Source organism: Helianthus annuus, chromosome 6, assembly GCF_002127325.2.
Source record: "Helianthus annuus cultivar XRQ/B chromosome 6, HanXRQr2.0-SUNRISE, whole genome shotgun sequence".
Lineage (NCBI taxonomy): Eukaryota > Viridiplantae > Streptophyta > Magnoliopsida > Asterales > Asteraceae > Helianthus > Helianthus annuus.
This window is the reverse complement of record NC_035438.2, coordinates 42228534-42254068: the sequence shown is the minus strand read 5'-3', so window position 1 is coordinate 42254068 and position 25535 is coordinate 42228534. Positions and strand designations below refer to the sequence as shown.

Here is a 25535-nt window from a genome sequence, read left to right as displayed (position 1 = left end):
TTTTAATGTAAATTTTTTTTCCCAGAAACGAGTCGTGTCAGCTATAATACATTTTCATTAGATGATATAAATTCGAGTCACTTTACAATTTAACACCGCCGCAACGAGCCGTACCATTCTTTAACTTAAAAAAACACTATTTTCTCACGTGCTTATTTTTATGCACGTGTCGGTATAATTTCAAGTTAGTTTACATTTCTATTTACAATTAATTTAAAATTAGTCCTTTCTCGCTATCCAATTTAATTTTATCTTTATGGTTTTCGGTCGATATAAAACATGTGTCGATATTGTTTTGAGTACATTTCTTTCGGTTGCTATACTGAACCAAAATATATATCGACCGAAACCCCGCAGCATAGCGCGGGTAATCTTACTATATACTATAACAACAAAAGCCATGGCAGGGAATAGTGTTTCCCTGCCATTGGTTTAAATGGGCGGCGACCAATAGTGCTAATTCCCTATTGGTTCAACCAATTTACGATTTTCTCCCAATTTTAAAATTACGGTTTCGCCCTCAGTTTAAAATTACATTTTTGCCCCCAGTTCAAAATAAAATTATGTTTTTACCCCAGCTTAAAATTACGTTTTTGCCCTCCGTTGAAAATAATGATTCTGCCCTCTGCTAAAAATTATGTTTTTGTCCCGGTTCAAAATAAAGTTATATTTTTTCCCTAGCTCAAAATTATGATTTTGCCCTCAGTTTAAAATTATGATTTTGCACCAGTTGAAAATAAAATTATAATTTTGCCCCCAGCTTAAAATTACGCTTTTGCCCCCATTTAAAAATTACGCTTTTCCCTGCGGTTAAAAATTGTGATCTTGCCATCGTTTTAGTTTTTTTTTCTCCAAAACTATAGTAGTGTTTTATTTTACTTGGTTGACTCAGTCTAACTTTTATTATGTCAAGCAGTTGTCAAACACTTGTTTATTGGTCCTGACAATTTAGTATTTTACCCCAGCTCAAAATTACAGACCTGCCATAATTTCACTTTTTTTTAGCAAAACTATGGTGGTATTTTGGTTTAATTGGTTGCCTCGATGTATTTTTTATTGAGATCGTGTTATAAGTAGTATGTACAGGTAGCCTAAATACATGCGTATAACAATATTCGATTTAACGCCTCGCAACGCGGGCAGTCATAACACTAATTTTCAATATATACAAACCAAAAAGTCGGCGGGAATAGTTAAAGCATTTGGTTGGCCAAAAGTGGCGGCCAACCCTTTTTTTCATAATATAGTTATTTTTTTTTGCATAATATTGTTATTTATAACTCCTGTTAAATTACGATTTTACCCCCTGCCTAAAATTACGATCTTGCCCCCGGTTTGAAATTAATTTACGCTTTGCCCCCGGTTTAAATTTACGATTTTGCCCTCAGTTTAAAAATACGATTTTCCCCTGGTTCAAAAAAAATATATTTTTGCCCCCAGCTACAGTCTTGCCAAATTACATTTTGTTTCCCAGTTTTAAATTACAATTTTACCCCCAGTTCAAAATAAAATTTTCTTTTGCCCCCAGCTAAAAATTACGATTTTGCCCTTAGTAAAAAATTACGATTTTGCCTCCAATTCAAAATAAAAAATGGTTTTGCCCTCAGTTCAAAATATTATTTTACCTCCAGTTTAAAATTACGATTTTACCCTATCTAAAAATTGCAATCTTGCCATTGTTTTTTGGGGCAAAACTATGGTGGTGTTTTATTTTACTTGGTTGACTCAAGTTAGTTTTTATTCATGCCAAACAGCTGCCTAGCACTCGCTAATTGGTACTGATAAATTATTGTTTTGCCCCAACTCTAAATTACACGTTTGTCGTCACTGTAGTTATTTTTGTATCATAACTATGATAGTGTTTTCCTTTACTTCGTTATCTCGATGTATCTTTTTTATATCGTGTTATAAGTACCATGTATAACTAACCGAAATAAATGCTTGCATATTATTAAACTTAGAAATTTTCGGTTTAGCGCCCCGCAACACGGGCGACGCATAACTCTAGTGAATTGGGCTATGTGTTGGGCCCAACTTACCACATGCTAAGAATTAGCCTATTAGGTCACCGTTTCTGTACACTTCGTGTTACCATTTTGCTTCTGCCGTTATCCTCATGAGAGCAGCAGCCAGCGACTGGAAAATTTTGAAGTTCTTGATTCTGTTCAACATCTCGTTTCTACAAACTGCAACGGATGTTTCAACCAATCAATCTGAGAAACAGTGGCTGAATCATCTCCATCATTTGGCTTACGACATAGATGACGTACTCGCGATTTAGCAATCGAAGCTATGCACCGACGAATCAGAAACCCGCACCAGCAAGGTAAGAAAGTTTTTTTCTCAAAGCATTCGTTATAGAGTAAGAGGATGAAAGATAACGTAAATGATATTATCACTAGGTTACAAGATCTAGTAGAAGATAAAGCTACTCTAAGGTTGATTGTGAAAGAGGGGACTAGGTTGAAAATTGTAAATAGAAGATTACAGACCTCTAAGGTTGATGTATCTAGCATTGTTGGACACGAAGGGGAGAAAGAAGTGTTGGTCTGTCGGTTCGAAACTTTAGCGTTGTTCCCATAGTTGGTATGGGTGGGGTAGGTAAAAAAACTCTAGCTAAGGTTACAAACAAAAAGTACCCGTCGGATCTAATTTCTCAACTCTGTAAACTTCTTAGTCATCCCTCCACTTTAGCAGCGTCATGGGCGGAAAGTCCTTCAACACAAATCTTAACTTCAGGCTTAGCATCGGCGCATGATCCTCCACTTCCCCAGTAACAGAGCTCTACGTAAGTAGTAGAAGAACAGGCCTTTATTGCGAGACTTTTGTATGATGAAAAACAAGTTAAGGATCACTTTGAACTCAAGGCATGGGTTTGTGTTTCTGATAAGGTTGATAACTTTAATATAAGCAAAGTTATGAGGATTAGGAAACCTTGGTTGGCCCCTTTCATGTGCGTGCTCTTGGAAGTAAAATCATCATAACAACAAGAAAGAATTAGCTGCTCAAAAAGTTGCTATACATGCATTAGGTGTAAAAAACGTTGATTCACATTTGTCACTTAAAAAACATGGTGAAGGTATTGTGAAAAAATGTGACAGCTTGCCTTTGGCTTTGAGTACACTTGGTAGATTATTGAGAACAAAAAAGGGTGAGGAGGAATATTGGGAAGGAGTTTTTAATAGTGAGATATGGAGGTTACAAGATGTTGGTAGATTATCCCAGCCCTTAGGCTAAGCTACCATGATCTTTCTGCACGTTTGAAGCAATTGTTTGCATATTGGTCATTGTTCCCGAAGGACTTCATGTTTGACGGGGACGAATAGATTTTATTGGGGATTGTAGAAGGGTTTCTGCAGCAGTTAACTCGAATCGAAAGATGAGTGATATAACTTAGTAGAGCTGCACAAGAATTTTTGTCTGAAGTTGTTCCATTAGAGCAACTACATGTATGTGTAATTACTATTCATTTTTTATACATGTTTGTAGATTGCCAATTGTAGAAAAAATACATACAAGTTCTGGTGTTTTAAATATATATGATTGGTAAAAGGCATGTGATGGAATAGTTGTGAATATGAGAAGTCTTTCAAATATAGTTATTGGATATGAGAAGAGGCAATTTTGACCCGTTTACTTTTGAATGGATTAACTTGGTTAGTTTTAAGCTCAAACGGGTCAAAAAAGTTAAAAGGGTTGAAAGTCGAAGGGAAATTTTAGTGTATATAGTCTCCTAGGGGTCCGCTAAAATGAGAACCACCTCGAGTTGTAAGAACCGTGAGAACTACACCGTACGGGGCGAGGTGGACCAATTTTTTTTTCACAAACGTAGGTGCGTGTACTATAAACACATTTGTAAAAAAAATCAAAAAAAAAATTTTTGAGCACCACAAGTGTAACGCCCGGCTCTTTTGTACCTTCCATTTATAGAAAGTTTTGTTCGTATTTCTATTTTTGGAAACCTTGTATTCTTGTAATCGTTCCTTTCGTTGTAATAATTATCAAACCGAGACTTGGATCATTAATGAAGCTTGAATTTTGTTACATTTATGTTGTACGTACCCTAATCATGCTCGTATGTTCGAATTTGTGAATCAATTTGTGCTTGAACGTTATTCTTGGAAACTATGTTCTAAACTTGTAATTAAACTAAACTTATGCATTGAACGTGTTATGAACGAGAACGATACTTGAATATGACATTTATGCGCTTAATTATACTTTGGTTTTGATTATCATGCTTAACTACACCTTATACTATGCTTTTGTATCAAAACAAGTCCCTAAACTCTCAAGATTATACCTAAAAGGATCAAATACAAACTTCAGGGACTAAAGTGTAACAAAACGAAAGTTGGGAGACCCCTACCCGCCGCGTGACGCGAGGGTCCTAGACGTCACGCGACGCCCTTGTTTCGGCAGAATGTGTTTCTTGAGCTGTTGTGCACGAAATCCAACTCTCCAACCTCACCCAATCACCTTTAATCCACCTCTAATCACCTCAAATCACCTTCTAACTCTTCCATTATAAATACCCACCTTCTCCAACCCATTTGACACTTTCACAACTCCTAAATCTTCACAAATTCACTCTCAATCTGCAGTAAATCTGAGTTTTGGACAGATTATTGTATCTTCACAAAAGTGAGTGTAACATGCTCATTTCTTAACCAAACTACTTGGTTCTTCTTTCTAATGCTTTGTTATGTTCTTGGGTTTGAATCCTTGGTTTTTCCTTGGAAGAATCATGCTTGGATTTGCCCTAAAATGGACTAAAACTTTCTGTTTTGTTTATTATTAATCAACAACTTGTTATTTCTTATCCAACTTGTGTCTAACACATCTCACACCAATGTCCTAATGCTTACAACCTCTCCTATGGTTGGGTAAGCTTAAAAACATGGTTGAGACACTCAAAATCAGAGGATTAAACCTCATAAACTTGGTGTTTTGATTAGGGTTTTAACCCACAAGTCATGTCAAACTTAGACTTTGATACATGAGTGATTATGGAACAACTTGGGTTGTCCAAACATACAATCCTCACATGATTTGATGATTTCTATTAAGTTAGCTTATCTTACATACTCGTATAAACCTTAGTTCGTGACCCTCCTTGGTTGTCTTTACATCAAGAGAAGTGGTGAACTTCAAAGGGGTGCCTAAATGGAAGCTTAGACTTTCTACCCCATACATGACATCCTTGTAACTAAAAGGTGCCTAAATGGAGATTTAATCTTCTACCTCCTACTTGACATATTGGACCTAAATAATATGTAATATTTAGCCTAATTATAAGCATATACTCATTCGAACCTTTGACGTTAAACTTGTGTTTACATGTTAAAGAAGTAGAATATCATCCAAGACCTAAACCCTAATATGATTCTAATGGGTTCACTACCCATGAAAAACATTAAATAACCATATTGGTTACCTAGTGTCATATGATGGTTACAAAGTCTAAAAGATGATTATTTTCACATACACATATACTTTCGTTATACTAAGTTATTTCCATATTCTTAATCTTCCGTAAACGCCAAACTCACACACCTACGTTTCCTCGTGTAGAAGGACTAGGTGCTCCAAGCTAAATCATCCACCAAACTTACTCTCGGAACTTCCAAGTCAAGACTTGTAAACTGTGAGTATACTCGATCCCTTTTTCCCCTTTACACTTTGGGATGCAACATGTATACCTATTCAAAACAACTTTTATGCTTAAACAAAACATACTCTATCTATGAACGTGACATGAAACTATTATGAATATTTGCTATGCTTGTATGCTCTATGAACGATTTGGAACGTTATATGCTCATTAACTTTGCTAGCCCACCTTAACAATTATAGCGCTATAGGATTAACGCCCCGCCCGCTATTCTAATTGGGTATTGTTAAGTTAAACATTACCACCCCGCTGAACGATTGGGATTAGGCTATTTTTATGCGTTGTATTCATGGGTTTGATCATATTGTACGCCAAAAATTGCATTGCTAGTAAATTTATTCACTTAGTAACATGTTGGATATGAGTTTTATTCTATTATGCTATGTAGTCAAACTTGTATACTCGCCTTTGCTTTTGCATTGAACTCTATTTTAATACATGTTGCAGGTTAATTATTGAGATGATATGCAAGACGAAACAAGATTTAGGGTGGACTAGATACACACCTAGATTAATCTATCTTTTGTTGTTATGTTACAATTTTGAAACTATGTTGTTATTTCTATTTGAATCTTGTATGACAATTTAGCTTTGAAATGAATTTGAATTTAATTAAATATTGTCACATAGTGTTATGACGTCTCTAGCAATCTATACACACTTCGTCTCATCCCGATGTTTCCGCCGTCGGTTGGGGTGTGACAGATTGGTATCAGAGCCATAACTGTAGGGAATTAGGAAAAATTGCCATGTGCCCTAATCTATAGTTCTAGGAATTTTGCCTCTTATTTGTTGTTTAAAACTTTTATGCTCTACCATGCATGCTTCCTAGCTATACTTTCTATTAAAATTATGTGCCTTTCCTAAGACAAACACTAATACACTTATGCTATTTTTATACTCTTGTAACACCAACGAGAAGAATTTACCAAAATAGGCGTGAAACCCACAATTTGGTAAACGACTCTCATTCTACCTTTAATCTATTTTGCACGAAATTTCACCATTAAGCTAGGAGTGACATCCACAACTTAATGGTAATTTCCATTTCAACTCTAGTGGACCCTCGTCAAAGTGTCAAAATTTTATTTTGATCGACGAGTACCAACCACATTTAGGGTACGAAATCGTCAAGTTAGGGGTGAAACCCGCATCTCGTCGACTAAGTCCCATTCCTCGATTTTTATTCTCGCCAAAGTCCCGAATGTTTCGATCATTTAGAGATGTGTAGTAACCGGAAGGGTAAGATACCGTTAATCGCTTCTCGACGAGAGTATCTTACTTATAGGCCAAAGCACAATATCTCTAAATCGAAAGAACTTTCGACCCACTTTGGAATAGTCGACGTTTCTCTACCCGAAACAATCCAATGTTTTATTGAGCCTCTCTTTTATGTATCTCAATTTATATGTGATTTTTATACTTGAACGTTCGTTCATATCAAAATGTCGTTTTAATCATTTCGCACGTTATCGCAATCACAAACAATAATAATCCCTCGTGAACAAACTAAATTTACAATGCTTTCGTTTATTCATGTTATGCTATGTGGAATTCATGACTATGCTATATGAAACACTTTTATGCTATGAAAATCAAATTGAACCTTTTATGCTATGTGACCCTTTATGCTATGTGATCAATCTCATTTTTCTAAAACAAGCATTATGACCAAGTCTCACTCATTTCGTTATTTTGAATCTTAGATGTCTTCTCGTCACTCCAACGCGTCTAGGAAGTCAAAGTCTCGCTCCACCAAGAAGATGATGGCTTTCATGGCCGATCAATTTGCTCGCGTCGTTCCAAAGGTCATTTCCGAGATTCGAGCCTCTGAAACTCCTCACTCTTCCGTCGACTCTAAAGTCGAAGCACGCAAGCCCGTCTCGTTCAACTTCAAGCACTTTTCATCGTGCAATCCGAAGCCATTCACTGGCAATGATGGGGTGACCGCCATGCTTGAGTGGTTTGACAGCATCGAGGTCACATTCATCAATAGCGAGTGCCCCGATGAGCTCAAGACGCGCAGCGCGACGGGGGTATTCCAAGCCTGAGCTCTTGAGTGGTGGACGAATGAAAGAAACATACGTTCGAACGAGCTAGCTTATGCTTTGACATGGGAAGAGACTAAGGCCCTAATGATGGATGAGTTTTGTCCTCCGCATGAGCAACAAAAGTTGGAGGAAGAATTTTGGGTATTAAAGCAGATTGGTGATGACAACCTAGCCTACACCACCCGTTTCAAACAACTCTGTTTCATTGTCCCTCACCTTGTTTCGACCCCTGATCGCAAGAAAAGCAAGTATATCAATGGTTTACCCCCTAGTATGCGTGACACAATCGAGGCAGCCAAACTCGATAGCATCGAAGACATTTACCGTTTGGCCGCGTCTTTGAACAACAACCGTGTTCGCGATAAGCAAGCCGCAAACCCCGTTCCTTCGAAGCAAGCCAATCAAATCACCCAACAATCGAATAACAATAGGGGAAAGAAGCGAAAGCAATCCAACCCCGTTTGTAAGCCGATTGTGCCACCTGTTAACCCAAACCCTGTTGCTCCTGATAACGCCCAAAGGTCGTACACTGGGATTCACCCCAAGTGTGCCACTTGTAACTACCATCATCCCGTCAATGCTAGGTGCCGCCGTTGTGGAAATTGTAACCGTTATGGACACGACACCGCCTTTTGTCGATACCAACAACAACAAGCACCACAAGCTCAGCAAGCACCACAAGCTCAGCAAGCGCCACAAGCTGCACCTGCTCCTCAGAACGCAAGACCACCTAGGGCATGTTTCAAATGTGGGGATGTTAATCATCTTCGTCCCCAATGCCCTCAATGGATCCAAGAGCAGCAGCAACCTCCTCGTGGACGCGCCTTCAACCTAAACGCGAATCAAGCACGCAACGACAATGATGTCGTTAATGGTACGTTTCTTGTTAACCATCTTTATGCTTCGATACTATTTGATACTGGTGCGGACAAAAGCTTTGTGTCCCTAGAATTCGAATCATTGTTAAATTGCACACGCTCTAAGCTACCTAAGTCGTTTTCCGTTGAAGTCGCCAATGGCAAATCTATCCTAGTCGATTCCATTCTCCTCGATTGTCGTCTTACTCTTAACGAGCATGCTTTCTCTATTGATCTCATACCCATGCAATTGGGTAGTTTTGACGTCATCATAGGCATGGATTGGCTTCAAAAGAATCATGCTGAAATCGCTTGTCACGAGAAATTCGTTCGCTTACCTCTTCCTTCTGGTGATGTTTTATACGTTTATGGAGACCGACCTTCAAAGGGACTGAAGTTGATGTCCTGCACCCAAGCGAACAAGTACTTACGCAAACAGTACTTTGCCTTTTTAGCCCACGTCGTGGAAGAAAAGGGCAAGGGAAAATGTACAAGTGATGTTCCAGTGGTGTGCGACTTCCCTGACGTTTTCCCTGAAGATTTGCCTGGTCCTCCTCCACCTCGATCTGTTGATTTTCGTATTGATCTCATACCTGGTGCAACTCCCGTTGCTAAGGCTCCTTATCGTCTTGCACCTTCCGAGATGCAAGAATTGTCTTCTCAGCTTCAAGAACTCCTCGATAAGGGTTTCATTCGTCCAAGTACCTCTCCTTGGGGTGCTCCTGTGCTCTTCGTTAAAAAGAAGGATGGTTCTTTCCGCATGTGTATCGACTATCGTGAGCTCAACAAACTCACCGTTAAGAATCGCTATCGTTTTCCCTGAAGATTTGCCTGGTCCTCCTCCACCTCGATCTGTTGATTTTCGTATTGATCTCATACCTGGTGCAACTCCCGTTGCTAAGGCTCCTTATCGTCTTGCACCTTCCGAGATGCAAGAATTGTCTTCTCAGCTTCAAGAACTCCTCGATAAGGGTTTCATTCGTCCAAGTACCTCTCCTTGGGGTGCTCCTGTGCTCTTCGTTAAAAAGAAGGATGGTTCTTTCCGCATGTGTATCGACTATCGTGAGCTCAACAAACTCACCGTTAAGAATCGCTATCCCCTTCCGCGTATAGACGACCTCTTTGATCAACTTCAAGGCGCTACCTGTTTCTCCAAAATCGATCTTCGTTCTGGTTATCATCAACTTCGAGTCCTCGAAGAGGACGTTCCCAAAACCGCTTTTCGCACTCGCTATGGACATTACGAGTTCGTGGTCATGCCCTTTGGCTTGACCAACGCACCCGCTGTGTTCATGGATCTCATGAATCGTATTTGTAAACCATACTTGGATTGCTTTGTGATCGTCTTCATTGATGATATTCTCATTTATTCTAAATCTCGAGCCGATCACGAGTCATCTTCGCCTTATACTTGAACTTTTGCGTGTTGAACGTTTATATGCTAAGTTTTCTAAATGCGAGTTTTGGATCAAAGAAGTTCAATTCCTTGGGCACGTTGTTAGTGAAAAAGGAATCCATGTCGACCCTTCAAAAATCGAAGCCGTGAAGAATTGGACCGCACCTAAATCTCCTTCTGAAATCCGTTCTTTCTTAGGATTGGCGGGTTATTACCGTCGATTCATCTCGATTTTTTCAAAGATCGCCGTTCCTCTCACCTCGTTGACTCAAAAAGAGAAACCTTTTGCTTGGGGTCCTGAGCAAGAGGAATCCTTTCAAACTCTCAAGGACTTGCTTTGCAACGCTCCTATTCTCGCTCTTCCTGATGGGAATGATGATTTCGTGGTGTATTGCGATGCCTCAAATCGTGGTCTTGGTTGTGTGCTCATGCAACGAGACAAAGTCATCGCTTACGCCTCTCGTCAACTCAAAATACATGAGAAGAATTATACTACCCACGACCTCGAGCTTGGCGCAGTTGTTTTTGCGTTAATGATTTGGCGACACTACCTATATGGTACTAAGTGTGTGGTTTTCACTGACCATAAGAGCCTACAACACATCTTTGACCAAAAAGAACTCAACATGCGACAGCGACGTTGGGTGGAATTACTCAACGACTACGACTGCGAGATTCGCTACCATCCTGGTAAGGCGAATATCGTGGCCGATGCGCTTAGTCGTAAGGCTCATGTAGATGTCATTCGTTGTTTTCATATCTCGAGCGATCTTCACAATCGCATTCGTGAAGCGCAGTACTCCTCTATCAATGAAGGTTCCATGGCTGTAGAAATACGTGGAGCATCTGAAAGTCAACTCGTTTCAAAACCTGATGGTCTCCTCTATTGTTGCGATCGCGTTTGGATACCAGATCGTGACAATCTTCGTGACCTTATCATGAACGAAGCACACAAATCTAGGTACTCAATTCACCCTGGCGCTGACAAGATGTACCATAACCTACGTACATCCTATTGGTGGCCTGGTATGAAGAGAGACATTGCTGTGTACGTTTCCAAGTGTCTTACCTGTTCGAAAGTCAAAGCCGAGCACCAACGACCTTCTGGCCTACTCGAACAACCCGAAATTCCCGTTTGGAAATGGGATAGCATTGCGATGGACTTCATAACTAAACTCCCACGTACACCTTCTGGTTACGATAGCATTTGGGTAGTCATTGATCGTTTGACTAAGTCCGCACAATTCATTCCCATTCGCGAGGATTTCAAGGTTGAACGACTTGCTCGTGTCTATACCAATGAAGTCATACGCCATCATGGTGTTCCTCTCGACATCATTTCTGATCGTGATGGTCGATTCACTTCGCGTCTCTGGCAAACTTTTCAGTCCGCTATGGGTACTCATTTGAATCTTAGTACGGCTTTTCATCCTCAAACGGATGGACAGACTGAACGTACTATCCAAACCCTAGAGGACATGATCCGTTCTTGTGTCATCGACTTTGGTGGTAGTTGGGATGTGCATTTACCTTTGATCGAGTTCTCGTATAACAATAGCTACCACTCCAGTATTCAAATGGCTCCTTTCGAGGCATTGTATGGTCGCAAATGCCGATCTCCTTTAAGCTGGCACGAGATTGGTGACAAACATTTTACTGGCCCTGAGATCATACAAGAAGCAACGGATAAGATTCTTCAAATCCGTGACAATCTACTCAAGGCTCGAAATCGTCAAAAGAGCTACGCAGACAAGGGACGCAAACCTATGGAATTCGACGTTGGGGACCATGTCCTACTCAAGGTGTCTCCTTGGAAAGGAGTGGTTCGTTTTGGTAAAAAGGGAAAACTTGCCCCTCGCTATGTTGGTCATTTCAAGATACTTGAAAGGATTGGTAAGGTGGCTTATCGACTCGATTTACCTCAAGAGCTCAGCGATGTTCATCCAACGTTCCACGTCTCGAACCTAAAGAAATGTCTCGCTGATGAAGGACTTCAAGTTCCTCTCGAAGATCTTCAAATCAACGATACTATGCATTTCGTGGAAAAACCGGTAGAAATCGTGGACCAGCAAGTCAAGTTACTAAGGCGCAGTAAGATTCCTATAGTCAAGGTTAGATGGGAAGGAAAACGTGGCGCCGAATTTACTTGGGAACTCAAAAAGGATATGAAGTCAAAGTATCCTCATCTTTTCCCTACGTCTTCCTAAATTTCGGGATGAAATTTCCTAAAGGAGGGGAGACTGTAACGCCCGGCTCTTTTGTACCTTCCATTTATAGAAAGTTTTGTTCGTATTTCTATTTTTGGAAACCTTGTATTCTTGTAATCGTTCCTTTCGTTGTAATCATTATCAAACCGAGACTTGGATCATTAATGAAGCTTGAATTTTGTTACATTTATGTTGTACGTACCCTAATCATGCTCGTATGTTCGAATTTGTGAATCAATTTGTGCTTGAACGTTATTCTTGGAAACTATGTTCTAAACTTGTAATTAAACTAAACTTATGCATTGAACGTGTTATGAACGAGAACGATACTTGAATATGACATTTATGCGCTTAATTATACTTTGGTTTTGATTATCATGCTTAACTACACCTTATACTATGCTTTTGTATCAAAACAAGTCCCTAAACTCTCAAGATTGTACCTAAAAGGATCAAATACAAACTTCAGGGACTAAAGTGTAACAAAACGAAAGTTGGGAGACCCCTACCCGCCGCGTGACGCGAGGGTCCTAGACGTCACGCGACGCCCTTGTTTCGGCAGAATGTGTTTCTTGAGCTGTTGTGCACGAAATCCAACTCTCCAACCTCACCCAATCACCTTTAATCCACCTCTAATCACCTCCAATCACCTTCTAACTCTTCCATTATAAATACCCACCTTCTCCAACCCATTTGACACTTTCACAACTCCTAAATCTTCACAAATTCACTCTCAATCTGCAGTAAATCTGAGTTTTGGACAGATTATTGTATCTTCACAAAAGTGAGTGTAACATGCTCATTTCTTAACCAAACTACTTGGTTCTTCTTTCTAATGCTTTGTTATGTTCTTGGGTTTGAATCCTTGGTTTTTCCTTGGAAGAATCATGCTTGGATGTGCCCTAAAATGGACTAAAACTTTCTGTTTTGTTTATTATTAATCAACAACTTGTTATTTCTTATCCAACTTGTGTCTAACACATCTCACACCAATGTCCTAATGCTTACAACCTCTCCTATGGTTGGGTAAGCTTAAAAACATGGTTGAGACACTCAAAATCAGAGGATTAAACCTCATAAACTTGGTGTTTTGATTAGGGTTTTAACCCACAAGTCATGTCAAACTTAGACTTTGATACATGAGTGATTATGGAACAACTTGGGTTGTCCAAACATACAATCCTCACATGATTTGATGATTTCTATTAAGTTAGCTTATCTTACATACTCGTATAAACCTTAGTTCGTGACCCTCCTTGGTTGTCTTTACATCAAGAGAAGTGGTGAACTTCAAAGGGGTGCCTAAATGGAAGCTTAGACTTTCTACCCCATACATGACATCCTTGTAACTAAAAGGTGCCTAAATGGAGATTTAATCTTCTACCTCCTACTTGACATATTGGACCTAAATAATATGTAATATTTAGCCTAAGTATAAGCATATACTCATTCGAACCTTTGACGTTAAACTTGTGTTTACATGTTAAAGAAGTAGAATATCATCCAAGACCTAAACCCTAATATGATTCTAATGGGTTCACTACCCATGAAAAACATTAAATAACCATATTGGTTACCTAGTGTCATATGATGGTTACAAAGTCTAAAAGATGATTATTTTCACATACACATATACTTTCGTTATACTAAGTTATTTCCATATTCTTAATCTTCCGTAAACGCCAAACTCACACACCTACGTTTCCTCGTGTAGAAGGACTAGGTGCTCCAAGCTAAATCATCCACCAAACTTACTCTCGGAACTTCCAAGTCAAGACTTGTAAACTGTGAGTATACTCGATCCCTTTTTCCCCTTTACACTTTGGGATGCAACATGTATACCTATTCAAAACAACTTTTATGCTTAAACAAAACATACTCTATCTATGAACGTGACATGAAACTATTATGAATATTTGCTATGCTTGTATGCTCTATGAACGATTTGGAACGTTATATGCTCATTAACTTTGCTAGCCCACCTTAACAATTATAGCGCTATAGGATTAACGCCCCGCCCGCTATTCTAATTGGGTATTGTTAAGTTAAACATTACCACCCCGCTGAACGATTGGGATTAGGCTATTTTTATGCGTTGTATTCATGGGTTTGATCATATTGTACGCCAAAAATTGCATTGCTAGTAAATTTATTCACTTAGTAACATGTTGGATATGAGTTTTATTCTATTATGCTATGTAGTCAAACTTGTATACTCGCCTTTGCTTTTGCATTGAACTCTATTTTAATACATGTTGCAGGTTAATTATTGAGATGATATGCAAGACGAAACAAGATTTAGGGTGGACTAGATACACACCTAGATTAATCTATCTTTTGTTGTTATGTTACAATTTTGAAACTATGTTGTTATTTCTATTTGAATCTTGTATGACAATTTAGCTTTGAAATGAATTTGAATTTAATTAAATATTGTCACATAGTTTATGACGTCTCTAGCAATCTATACACACTTCGTCTCATCCCGATGTTTCCGCCGTCGGTTGGGGTGTGACAACAAGTGTATGTTTACGGGTACCGTAAATTTCCGGTAGGATTTACGGTACCCGTAAACACAAACTTGTGGTGCTCAAAACTACAAAAAAAAGTTTTTGAGCACCACAAGTGTATGTTTACGGGTACCGTAAATTTCCGGTAGGATTTACGGTACCCGTAAACACAAACTTGTGGTGCTCAAAACTACACACACGACATTTTTTTTTTTGAATTTTTTTTTACAAATGTGTTTATAATACACGAACCTACATTTATGAAAAAAAAATTTGGTCCACCTCGCCCAATACGGTGTAATTCTCACGGTTCTTACAACTCGAGGTGGTTCTCATTTTAGCGGTCCCCTAGTCTCCTAAATCACAATAATTAAAGATTTCGATTACCAATATAATAGTATTGTTTTTTGGTAATCACATATCAAATGCTTTAATCATTTATTAAAGCATTAGTTATCTGCATTATCTTTTATTCTATCAGTTATAGTTATCTCGAAAAAATGTCGCAGTGTCTTGTGACCGGCCTTCCAAGGGGCCTTTGGTATATAGTTTTTTGAGCTTTTCATAGGCGTTGGGGAGTCATGGCACTGGGGATTTTCAGTTGAAGAGAGAAGCAAGACAACCATTGCCTTAGTTAGATGATCTCCACAATAATAGTCAACCTTGACTAGAAAAGGTCAACCTAAACATGAAGGTGGTGGTCAACCAAAAGTCAAATCTACTAAAAGACCCGACTCTGGAAGAAGATTGTAAGAGTACTGATTCTTTTACTGAAAATTTAATGGAGAATGTTAGCATTGGTTAGGTAAAATCTGCTTTTTTGATCATAGTTATCAAAGGCGCTAGGCGCGTAGACCTCGCCTCGATGCAAAGAAAGAGGGGCCTATAAAAAAAGCGCATTTAAATTAAAAAAATAAAAAAATATGTTATGAGCTCTATTTTTAAAGCTCAGGTTCAGATCATAGGTAGTTTATCAACCTTAATCATGAGTCCTTCACTCTATTACTTGGTGTTTTATCAACCACATAGTACACCAAATTGTCATCTTTTGTACAGGAAACTAAAAAGGGCATGTTGTGGTTATATGTTTGTACTTACTTCTAACTCCTTATTATCCCATTGAGGAAAAACATTTTCTATTTTGAGTAACAAAACATATGAAAATCAACTTGCTCCCAGCTATGCATTTTCGGAAATCACTAGTAGAATGTCACTATACGTAAGTTATGCTTTCGATCAAAATAGGTCTATACTATGAAACATGGAAATGAAAATGTCTCCACCTCATCCACTATCGTCGTTAGCCACTGTAAAAACAGATATAGCGGTTGAACCTGATCTGAACAGATCCGTTTTCACCCGAACCAATTTGACATCTCTTTTCAAAATGACCCGCTTGCACCCTAACCAATCTGACATATTTTTTAAAGTTGACTCCAACATGTTATGCAGCCAGAGCAAAGTTATGACGAGGAATATTCTCATTTTCCCTGCTGATATAATAAAAATAGCCTTGTGCCCTGGTCTGAAAAATTGAAAACATGAGATGTGATTAGTATTGAAGAAGCACCAATGAAATCAAATCAATCAAATCGGATGCTGGAACACTTGTTTTAGGAGATCAAAATTATGGGTTATTCCTAAGATACAACATTTCAAAGTTGCACACAAGGCGTGTGATGGAATGCACAAAAGAAATTCAGATGAAAATAATATTTGATCAAATACTTGTGGAACTGCATCTGAAACTGAAAATAATAGCCAGTCCCATTCTTCAATGTGCAACCTACACCTCGGCTCCACCTCTAAACGAAACAACACAATCACCATTTCTGCATTTCATAAACTAAATATAGTTCATTTTAAGCATTTTTACCTTTTCTTTTATAACGTTCTAAACACGATATCTAATCAAATTATGATAAATGTCTACGTCTTAATATAAATGTTTCTCAAAATTGAGTTGTGAAAAGTAACATACAAGTTATCGAAACACAAATATACATATCATTAAACTCATCTCACGGCTTAAGATTTTTTTTATCGTTTACCTTTTTCATTATTTTAATAAAATAATGCGACATGCTTATTTTTACCTACGTTTCGTTAAAAGTAAGTTTAATTCAAAAATGAAAAGGTCAAATATACTTGATTTTTTTGTTCTTTATTGTGACGAGCCATACCAATACCGTTCGAACAACATATGTACTGATACCGGCATTCGTTTTATTGTTTTCTTGATGATCCTACCGGTAGGGGTGCTAAACGAGTCGTGTTTGCGGGTTGGTGGGTTCAATCCGACCCGAACCCGAAAATTTTACACGAACCCGAACTCGACCGGAACCCGAAAATCGTATCATACATATTAACCCGAACACGACCTGAAGTTTTGTGGGTTGACCCGAACACGACCCGTTCAACCCGAATTTTTTAATTTTTTTATGAAACAAATATATTAAAATTAAAATTTACTTAGAAAACACTAATGTATATAACTTAGTTGTATTTAAATTATAAAATCTCGTGTTAATTTCTCGTTTTAAATTATAATTATGACATAAAATACACATTCTATTTAAATTATGACATAAAATATATTGTAAAAAAATTAATATAATATAAATGTGTTAAACGGGTCAACCCGACGGGTTGACCCGAACCCGACCCGTTAACCTAAACGGGTTCGTGGGTTCAACCTGAAACTGACCCGAACCCGTTTAGACCAAAACCTAAACCCGCGAATTTCGTGTTAGGTTTGTGTCGTGTTTTCGGGTCGTGTCAGAAATTCACACCCCTACCTACCGGTGTCGTGACAAACCGAACTCCGACCACAAAACATCGGTATCGGTGTCGGTATTATCTTAGCCGATTCCAGTATACGTTTTAATGGTTTTCTGTCAATGTATCTTTTTCGGTTTCAATACCGAGAGTTGATATCGTACTGGTATTGTAACAAAACGAACTCGTAACGCGCTAGGGAATCCCACTAGTTATCTAGAATACAATTACCAACTTTGATTAATAGTACTTTGACTTTTTTAAATCATTTTTAGTGTTTTTGTATTTTTTATATTTTTACCCCTCAACTTTTAAAATTGACACTTTCAACCCCTTAATTTTGCAACTGAGTTTTACATGTTTATATTTATGTACGTGTCGTTATAAATTAAAGTTGATTTACGTCTCGACATAAATTTTCCCCGGAAATGAGTTGAGTCAATTATAATATGTTCTTATGCTTATTATTATGTACGTTTACAGTAGGTCTACGTTTTAATGTAAATTTTTTTTCCTAGAAACAAGTCGGGTCAGCTATAATACGTTTTCATTAGATGATATAAATTCGAGTCACTTTACAGTTCAACACTGCCACAACGCGCCGTACCATTCTTTAACTTAAAAAACACTATTTTCTCACGTGCTTATTTTTATGCACGTGTCGGTATAATTTCAAGTTAGTTTACATTTGTATTTACAATTAATTTAAAATCAGTCCTTTCTCGCTATCCAATTTAATTTTATTTTTTATGGTTTTCGGTCGATGTAAAACATGTGTCGATATTGTTTTGAGTATATTTCTTTCGGTTCCTATCCTATACTGAACCAAAATATATATATCGACCGAAACCCCGCAGCATAGCGCGGGTAATCTTACTATTTACTATTTACTATAACAACAAAAACCATGGCAGGGAATAGTGTTTCCCTGCCATTGGTTTAAATGGGCGGCGACCAATAGTGCTAGTTCCCTATTGGTTCAATCAATTTACGATTTTATCTCCATTTTAAAATTACGATTTCGCCCCCAGCCAATTTCCTGTTGGTTCAACCAATTTACGATTTTATTCCAATTTTAAAATTACGGTTTCGCTCTCAGTTCAAAAGTACATTTTTGCCCCCAGTTCAAAATAAAATTATGTTTTTACCCCAGCTTAAAATTACGTTTTTGCCCTCAGTTTAAAATAATGATTTTGCCCTCTGCTAAAAATTATGTTTTTGTCCCGATTCAAAATAAAGTTATGTTTTTTCCCTAGCTCAAAATGACGATTTTGCCGTCAGTTCAAATTATGATTTTGCCCCAATTCAAAATATAATTATGATTTTGCCCCCATCTTAAAATTACGCTTTTGCCCCCATTTAAAAATTACGCTTTTCCCGCGGTTAAAAATTGTGATCTTGCCACCATTTTAGTTTTTTTTTTCTCCAAAACTATAGTAGTGTTTTATTTTACTTGGTTGACTCAATCTAACTTTTATTATGTCAAGCAGTTGTCTAACACTCGCTTATTGGTTTTGACAATTTAGTATTTTACCTCAGCTCAAAATCACAGACCTACCATAATTTTACTTTTTTTAGCAAAACTATGGTGGTCTTTTGGTTTAATTGGTTGCCTCGATGTATTTTTTATTGAGATCATGTTATAAGTAGTATGTACAGGTAGCCTAAATACATGCGTATAAGAAAGATTCGATTTAACGCCCCGCAACGCGGCGATCATAACACTAATTTCCTACATATACAAAAGGAAGTTAGGGGAATAGTGTCACGCAGCTGCGTGACACTTCCCTATTTTATTGTTTTATATTCGTTTTAAAATTACGGTTTCGTCCTTTATTTAAAATATAATTACGTTTTTGCCCCTACTTCAAAATAAAATTATGTTTTTGTCCCTCGCTCAAAATTACGATTTTGCCCTCGGTTCAAAATTATGATTTTATCCCCATATTACAATTACATGCTTTTACCCCAAACTAAAAATGACGATTTTGTATTTTCGCCCTGTTTCAAATATTATGATTTCGCCTTCAAATTAAAATTATGTTTTTGCCCTGTTCAAAATAAAAGTATGCTTTTGCCCCCCCCCCCCCAATTCAAAATTACGATTTTGCCCTCAGTTCAAAATTTTGATCTTGCCCCAGTTCAAATTAAAAATATAGTTTTGTTCCCTGCTTAAAATTACGATTTTGTCCTTAGTGCAAAGTTATATTTCGATTTTGTCTCTGGTTCAAATTTATGGTATTGCCATTACTTTAACTTTTGGCAAATTACGATTTTACCCAAGTCAACAAATACAACTTTGCCCTCAGTTCAAATTACAGTATTGCTATCGTTTTAGTTTTTTTAGCAAAACTACAAATGTGTTTTTTTAATTGGTTGACTGGATTTAATTTTTTTCCATGTCAAGGAGATGCCTAACGCTCGCTCATTAATCCTAACAAACTACAGTTTGTCCTGAGCTCAGAACTACGGTCTTGTCATCGTTTTAGTTTTTTTTCCTAACAAAACTAAAATAGTGTTTTTTTAATTGATTGAGAATTATTCCGTTATCGCGTTACGACCAACAACTGGTTTTAAATAAAAGTAAGATAAGGTTAAGAATTGGGCTACGTGTTGGGCCCAACTTACCACATGCTAAGAATTAGCCTATTAGGTCACCATTTCTGTACACTTCGTGTAACCATTTTGCTTCTGCCGTTATCCTCATCAGAGCAGCAGCCAGCGACTGGAAAATTTTGAAGTTCTTGATTCTGTTCAACATCTCGTTTCTACAAACTGCAACGGATGCTTCAACCAATCAATCTGAAACAGTGGCTGAATCATCTCCATCATTTGGCTTACGACATAGATGACGTACTCGACGATTTAGCAATCGAAGCTATGCACCGATGAATCAGAAACCCACACCAGCAAGGTAAGAAAGTTTTTTCTCAAAACATTCGTTATAGAGTAAGAGGATGAAAGATAAAATAAATGATATTATCACTAGGCTACAAGATCTAGTAGAGGATAAAGCTACTCTAAGGTTGATTGTGAAAGAGGGGACTAGGTTGAAAATTATAAATAGAAGATTACAGACGGTTGATGTATCTAGGATTGTTGGACGCGAAGGGGAGAAAGAGGTGTTGGTCTGTCGGTTATTGGGGGATGAACCATGTGATCGAAACTTTAGCGTTGTTCCCATAGTTGGTATGGGTGGGGTAGGTAAAAAAAACTCTAGCTAGACTTTTGTATAACGAAGAGCAAGTTAAGGATCACTTTGAACTCAAGGCATGGGTTTGTGTTTCAGATGACTTTGATAGCTTTAATATAAGCAAAGTTATATTTCAGTCTGTGGCGGAGATAAACAAGGAATTTGCAGATTTGAATCTGCTTCAAGTAGATCTTAGAAATCATTTAAGAGAGAAAAAATTTCTATTGGTATTAGATGATGTATGGAGTGAAAGTTACGAGGATTAGGAAGCCTTGGTTGGCCCTCTTTCATGTGTGTGCTTCAGGAAGTAAAATCATCATGACAACAAGAAAGAATTAGCTGCTCAAAAAGTTGTTATATATGCATTAGATGTAAACAACTTTGATTCACATTTGTCACTTAAAAAACATGGTGAAGGTATTGTGAAAAAATGTGACGGCTTGCCTTTGACTTTGATTTTACTTGGTAGATTATTAAGAAAAAAAAGGTGAGGAGGAATATTGGGAAGAAGTTTTAAATAGTGAGATATGGAGGTTACAAGATGTTGGTAGATTGTCCCAGCCCTTAGGCTAAGTTACCATGATCTTTTTGCACGTTTGAAGCAATTGTTTGCATATTGGTCCTTGTTCCCGAAGGACTTCATGTTTGACGGGGACGAATTGGTTTTATTGGGGATTGCAGAAGGGTTTCTGCAGAAGTTAACTCTAATTGAAAAATGAGTGATATAACTTAGTAGAGGCTGCACAGGAATTCTTGTCTGAAGTTGTTCCATTAGAGCAACCACATGTATGTGTAATTAATTACTATTCATTTTTTATACATGTTTATGGATTGCCAATTGTAGAAAAATTACATACAAGTTCTGGTGTTTTTAATATATATGATTGGTAAAAGGCATATGATTGAATAGTTGTGAATATGAGAAGTCCTTCAAATATAGTTATTGGATATGAAAGGGGGCAATTTTGACCAGTTTACTTTTGAATGGATTAACTTGGGTTAATTTTAATCTCAAACGGGTCAAAAAAGTTAAAAGGGTTGAAAGTCGAAGGGAAATTTTAGTGTATATAGTCTCCTAAATCACAATATTTAAAGATTTAGATTACCAATATAATAGTATTGTTTTTTGGTAATCACATATCAAATGCTTTAATTATTTATTAAAACATTAGTTATCTGCATTATCTTTTATTCTATCAGTTATAGTTATCTCGAAAGAATGTCGCAGTGTCTTGTGACCGGCCTTCCAAGGGGCCTTTGGTATATAGGTTTTAGATCTTTTCATAGGCTTTGGGGAGTCATGGCACTGGGGATTTCCAGTTGAAGAGAGCAGCAGTACAACCATTGCCTTAGATAGTCAGATGATCTGCACAATAATAGTCAACCTTAACCAGAAAAGGTCAACCTAAACATGAAGGTGGTGGTCAACCAAATGTCAAATCTACTGAAAGACCCGACTCTGGAAGAAAAGTGTAAGAGTACTGATTCTTTTACATCACAACAGTGGCGAAGCTTGAGATTTTCGACTGGGAGGTCGAAAACGTATATAACAAAAATTTCTATAAAATCGGGGGGGGGGGGGGGGTCAAAAACGTGTATACCCAAAAAATTCTATACGAAAACTACATACTCTACACTAACGAGCAAAAAGTTCGGAGGGTCGGCCGCCCCCTCCCGCCCCTACAAAGCTACGCCATTGCATCACAATATGAAAATTTAATGGAGAATGTTAGCATTGGTTAGGTAAAAGCTGCTTTTTTTATCATAGTTATCAAAGGCGCTAGGCTCGTAGACCTCGCTTGGGCCTAGGTGCAAAGAAAGAGGGGCCTATAAAAAAGTGCATTTAAATGAAGAAAATTAAAAATATATTTTTTTTGAAGGGCAAAATTAAAAATATATTATGAGCTCTATTTTTAAAGCTCAAGTTCGGATCGTGAGTAGTTTATCAACCTTAATCATGAGTCCTTCACTCTATTAGTTGGTGTTTTATCAACCACATAGTACACCAAATTGTCATCTTTTGTACATGCTGATCATAAAACATCATTTATAACTAGGAAACTAAAAAGGGCATGTTGTTGTGGTTATATGTTTGTACTTGCTTCTAACTCCTTATTATCCCATCGAGGAAAAACGTATTCTGTTTTGAGTACCAAAACATATGAAAATCAACTTGCTCCCAGCTATGCATTTTCGGAACTCACTAGTAGAATGTCACTATACTTTAGTTATACATTGGATCAAAATAGGTCAATACTACGAACATGGAAATGAAAATGTCGCCACCTCATCCACTGTCGTCACTACCCACTGTAAAAACAGATATAGCGGATGAACCTGATCTGAACAGATCCGTTTTCACCCGAACCAATTTGACATCTCTTTTCAAAATGACCTGCTTGCACCCTAACCAATCTGACATGTTTTTTAAAGTTGACTCCAACCTGTTATGCAACTAGAACAAAGCTATGACAAGAGGAATATTCTCATTTTCCCTGCTGATACAGTAAAAGTAGCCTGGTTGAAATCATAATGCAGATATATAGGTCTGAAAATTTGAAAACATGAGATCTGATTAGTATTGAAGAAGCACCAATGAAATCAAATTTGATGCTGGAACACTTGTTTTAGGAGATCAAAATTATGGAATATTCCTAAGATGCAACGATTCAGAGTTGCACATAAGGCATGTGATGGAATAACCAACTGGGGTAGCCCAGTTGGCCAGTCCCACCCTTTCTCTTCCAAGAGACCCGGGTTCGACTCCAGTGATGGTCACAAGCCACACACCTCTTCCCAGAGGAAACGGAATCAATTCAGGGCCAAGGGTATTCACCGCCAGGCAGTATTGGGACGGTACTAGCTTGTGGAGTGGGATCACTCCAGCGGCCGGGAGGTCCGTGCAATAACCCCCCCCCCCCCATGTGATGGAATGCATAAAAGAAATTCAGATGAAAATAATATATTGATCGGAACTGCATCTGAAACGGTTGAAAGGACTGAAATGGTTGATCAAATACTAGTCAACCCATTTTTATACCAGAACCATAACTACCATCAATGATGCACACATCACTAATTGGCATTCACAAAAAGGAATCCAACATCATACTCTGCAATCCGTACAACTAACTCAAGTATCCTAATCTTCAATAAGTCTTCATCTTATAGCTTCGTGTTTCATCCACAAAATAATACACCAAAAATCGTCTTTTGTACATGCTGATGATACACACAATTTATAACTAGAAAACTCAAAAGAAACCTCACTTAGGGTGGGACAAACAATTTCTCAAGTGCGACCGACGCCACCGGCTGCAGAGACAAAGTCTGATATGCTTCTTTGATTTGATTATGTTACAGTGTAATTGTCAGCAGAATTAAGACCGGAGGGTATGGAGAGCCTCATCCCCAAGGGGATGGGCCGCCACGTCACCGCCACGTAAGCGGGGCTTGAAGGGGATGGACCTAGGGGGTGGGGGATGAACCCCTTTTTATATATATATGTATGTATGTATAGCTGTGTGTGTGTGAGGAGAGAGAAGAGAGGCCCGTCGAACCCGGCTTGTGGAGGACGGAGACGACGCGCCGGGCATGAGGGGGGCGGTGTGGGGGACCGGAACCGGGCCAGGCCGGCCCCCATACCCTTTAGTCTAATGCAATAATGTAGCTATTGGATTCATAACATTGTACTCTGTATATTTAATAGATCAGGTTACTTAATAATTACAAGATTTTCATGTTGAAATTAAGTGAGATAACGAAAACAGAGGTTCATACTTGAAGGGTTATAGGTCTCGTTGAATTCATTTGCCTTGTGCCACACGGCCTAATTTCATTGGTTTAAATTAAAGTTACATTATTGAAACAAAAAATCAATTGTTTTTTGCAATAGTAATAGTCAAACACTATTTGTCCCCCATCATAAATCCTGGTAGTGGAGATGGTGGGCAGTGTTGATGGAGGTGAGGTGGCGGACATTGTAGATGGAGATGAGGTGGTGGGGTGGTTATGGAGTGGGAGATGGGTGGTTGTGGTAGGGGTTGTAGAGAGAGATTGGGTTGGTGGTGGAGGTAGAGCCGTAGAGGGAGAAGAGGAAGAGAGACATATCCACATCATTATCCACGTTATTGTATATCCACGTTAGCATCCACGTTATCGTCCACATCAGCAAAAATTAACTGGGTTATAACCCAGTTAGAAAAGGATCGATGTGGGCCAAATTCTTAAAAGTTGGGATTATTGGAGAGAATTTTTTAAGTGGGATTATTATCGGCCAACTAGTAAAACTTAGGATTATTAAAATCCAAGAGTTAAATGCCATTTTAGTCCCTGTGGTTTGAGCTATTTTGCCAGTTTAGTTTAAACGTTTTATTTTTTACATGTGGGTCCAAAAAGGTTACACTGTTGCCATTTTAGTCCACTAGGTTAATTTTATCCATTTTTTCTGTTAACGAGAAAGGCAATTCGATCATTTTATATGTAATTCTGTTAACTAGAAGAGCAATTTGTCTATGTAAAATGACCGAATTACCCTTCTCGTTAACAGAAAAAATAGATAAAGTTAACCCAGTGGACTAAAATGGCAACAGTGAAACCTTTTTGGACCCACAGGTGAAAAATAAAACCTTTGGACTAAACTGGCAAAATGGCCCAAACCACAGGGACTAAAATGACATTTAACTCAAAATCCAATAACCCATAAAAAACCAGTTCCTTCATACTTGGTTCCATACTCGACCCTACTCGCTGGTTATTTATCAGTGCCATGCCCTATGATTTGAAACTGGTTCTAACCTGGTTAGACCTCACCCGAACCGATCAAAATCTAAAAGAAAAAAAAAACAGATCGAAACCAAAAAAAAAAAG

The 25535-nt window shown here is 38.0% G+C and overlaps 1 long non-coding RNA gene across 1 annotated transcript; it reads left to right on the top strand.

Annotated features, from left to right (window-relative positions):
- Positions 1-20084: 20084 nt before the first annotated feature.
- Positions 20085-24414, top strand: LOC118479787. Its single transcript, XR_004860667.1, has 2 exons — positions 20085-20387; positions 24030-24414. It is a non-coding gene; the product is annotated as an uncharacterized LOC118479787 (long non-coding RNA).
- Positions 24415-25535: the final 1121 nt, after the last annotated feature.